The 3435-nt window shown below is 44.9% G+C and overlaps 1 long non-coding RNA gene across 1 annotated transcript; it reads left to right on the top strand.

Annotated features, from left to right (window-relative positions):
• The first annotated feature begins 615 nt into the window (after positions 1-615).
• On the top strand, positions 616-2489 carry LOC125512628. The gene is made up of 2 exons (XR_007285457.1): positions 616-1396; positions 2076-2489. It is a non-coding gene; the product is annotated as an uncharacterized LOC125512628 (long non-coding RNA).
• Positions 2490-3435: the final 946 nt, after the last annotated feature.

Here is a 3435-nt window from a genome sequence, read left to right on the forward strand (position 1 = left end):
ATCATAACATTTTCCAAATAATAAAATCTGGACACAAAATTATATAAAGATTCACCAAATAATACTAGGTATATACCATGTGTCAAACAAATGACAACATGTACTTTGGGACAATTCTCTACACAAATTTCTTTGCAAAGGAATTGTGGTTATAATTCATTAACATCATTTTTATTCATTATAATTATTTTAGTGGTGCATTTCATAATAAAATGACGTAAAATGCACCAATCATAAACTTTAGTTTTGCCCAAGAGGCATATTGCCCCAACATTATGATGACGCATAGTGCAACGTGGTAAACCGCATGAAGCGAGTATTAACATTTTTTTCGTGTGGTGGCCTCAGCCCGGTAGTATTGGTGACATCATTAAGAAATGCCATAAGGGTGGCATCAACATGAAATTCACACTTCACTAAAATTTCCAAATAAAATATTCAGAAACCTCAACGAGTGATTCACATTAATTTCATCATTGAAAAAAATACCAGGAAGGTGATCATCATAAAAGGTGCCATTAATAAAATGACTTCAACACCGATTGTGCATTAATTTTCTAAGAAAAACTTCTCGTTTGTTCCATTTTACTAAGAAAATTAAATCACAATCCACAACATAAATTCCTGGTGATTTTTAATTTATAACATTGCATAAACATCATTAGAATAACCATAATATAGAAAATGCACTGAATAAAAGAAACTGACGTGAAGAACTTTAATTTTGGCCCAGTAACCCGCCGCTATCCTTTATTTAATCGGCCCATCATGAAAAACTTAAAGGGAAAATATCCTGATGGGTCAAGACAACATGGGCCTCAATCCGAGGAAAAGAATCGGCCCGTTAGTCACCCGAAGGCCCAGCAGCTGTCGTTGGCTGATCTCAGCCGTTCGATTCAACCGACGATCGGGATCGTCCGTAGCTTGAACAAAACAGCCGCCCGTCAAAACCCTAGCTCCATTTGCCCCCTTTCCTCCCCCGAAATGAATGGAGTGGCCACGCAGAGGCGACCCCGGTGGCGGGCCAAGCTCGCCGGCCATGGCGGCGCGGTAGCTGCCCTCGCCGGTGAAGCGTGCAATGGACTGAGTTCCGCGCGCTCTTTCGGCAAGCGTGGCTCCAGCGTCGCGCACATGGCGAGCAGGGCGGTTGACTGGATGAGCATTTCGCCGGCAGAGCTGCCAGCGCAAAACATGAAGGCGATGGCGACGTACGAGGCGCGGCCCTCGCAAGGCGCCCGTCCACCAGTTCGTCGACGGCAACGTGCGAGGCACGACCCTCGCAAGGCGCGCGTCCATTAGTGTGTCGACGACGGCTCCTTCCCGTGCGTCGTCCCGAGGGACGGTGGCTTTGCCGCCGTCGGGATCCCGAAGGAGAGCACGGTCGCGTCCTCATTAAGTGAGCCCCGAGTCATTCGTTTTCTTTCATAATTTGGGCATTTTTGCTTTCGGATTTGGTGAAAAATCCTAGGGTTCGTCTGAATTGGGGATTTACTTATCAGTGTTTTCAGATATTGGGGATTTGCCGTTATATGTTCTCTTATACATTTGATTCCCCTCCTTCTAATTTCTTAATCAAGGTTAACAATGCTAATCAAAACCTCAACATGATGCGGAAGCATGGCTTAATTAATCCAAGAACAAGAGAAAAAAACTAATTAGCACTAACCCATAGCACTTTAGGCCTTGTCTGAAAACAATTAACCCTTAATCATAGGTAATAACTTAAACAGTGGGACAGTAAACTTTAAACATCAGCCATTAATCTTAAACATTAATCAGTAGGGACGTAATCATGCAATCATGCTCATTGACATAAACAGAAGATCATTTGATCTTAACATTAACATTATTGGATACTTAACCGTAAGAACTAGGCCTGTTACTTAATCATATACACCAATTAGGCCTAATGCGGGGTTCTAAACAGAGATTAATCTTGCTCATGATACCATTGTTAGAAACATCCTTTAGTATTAACATAATAGGATCTTGATCTCCAGATTAGAACACCTCTTATACTAAAAATTTGGGACTGACCTTGACTTGCAGAAATCATTATTGGATAATCCTTGCAGGCTGCCATGAGTCTCCAGAGATGTGGAGTCCTTCCGATGAGAAAAGCAGCAGCAAGGTATATGGCAGCAGGGATGCAGCAGCGCCGCAGTCGAAGAGGAAGCCCATGGATGCCGGCAGCACTCCTTTCCTGGTGGCCGCCGGTAGATGTCGGTCTTCCAGCCCCTAGCACAACTTTAGGATCGGGCAGTTTGGTCGATAGCCACGGTTTCTGTTAGCCTCTCTTATGTGCTATCCTTTTCTTTCTTTCTTTTATATCAAGTGTTGGGGCCGGGGACTGGGTCCAAAGTTGTTGGTTTAGAGGCCTCCGATCAAGGCTCCTACGTGAAAGGTGTGGGGTGAAAAACCTCCTGGTTTCTCTCGGGTTGTTACCTGAGATCAAATTCCAACAACAATATCAACATCAAATTGAGACATCAAAGATGCACACAATCGAAAAGATTAAAAATGAAGAGGAAGGGGAAAAACTCGGCTCAGCTGACAACTTAGAACAGATAAGCAACAACAACATCTACAGTCTTATATAACACAAGAAGTACGAAAAGGTTTTTCAAAAGCAGCGCCTTCAGGAAAGAAACAATGTGCAGGCGCCAGTGTCGTCGAATCTCACCTCTAGGGGCCAGAGTTTAGGTTTCACCTTGAAGAGCACGTCTCAGTAGACTCCGAGGAAATGTCTTCAACAATGATACAATGCTCCCCACAAAGAAAAACAAGGATACCACGCATAAACACAACCATTGCAAGGTGCAAGCACAAAAAGTCAGACCTTGGTTTTAAACCAGGTGCTTAAAAAGCACCACCAAAGCAAAATCACCGTTTGTTGCCATCACCCCACGATGTTGCATGGAGGGGCGCACACACACCCTGATCAACAGAAATTGAAATCAACTGTTCCATGGCACACATGCATGGAGGCTGCTTCCATGCATATCCCTAACATGGACATTCGCCCAAATCCATGCTTACAAAGACAAAACTATCATAGAACGCGGAGAGCCAAACATCATCGGCAGGTTCAACTCACGCGCGTGCTCCAGAGCCGCTTTGGCAGAGGCCGATGCATGATTACAACGTGCCGAGGCACAACGTAAACTTCGTGGCCGTCACAGGTCGTAGCCGCACCACCCCGCACTGTCGCTGCATCACATAATGTCGCCACCATCGCTGCCACATCACCGCTGACTAGGCCACCGATCAACCTCCGAGCCGCAGCCGACGATCGATGACTACACATAGACGGATCCGGCTTGCCTGTTCTCTCATCATGCTTCCATCCGTGCTCCCACTCCATCCTACGGCTGTCTTTTTCTCCTTTTTCTTTTTAATCTAGTCATCTTCCTCCTGATTTTAAAGAGGTGGGGC

The sequence above is a fragment of the Triticum urartu genome, chromosome 6, assembly GCF_003073215.2.
Source record: "Triticum urartu cultivar G1812 chromosome 6, Tu2.1, whole genome shotgun sequence".
Taxonomy (NCBI): domain Eukaryota; kingdom Viridiplantae; phylum Streptophyta; class Magnoliopsida; order Poales; family Poaceae; genus Triticum; species Triticum urartu.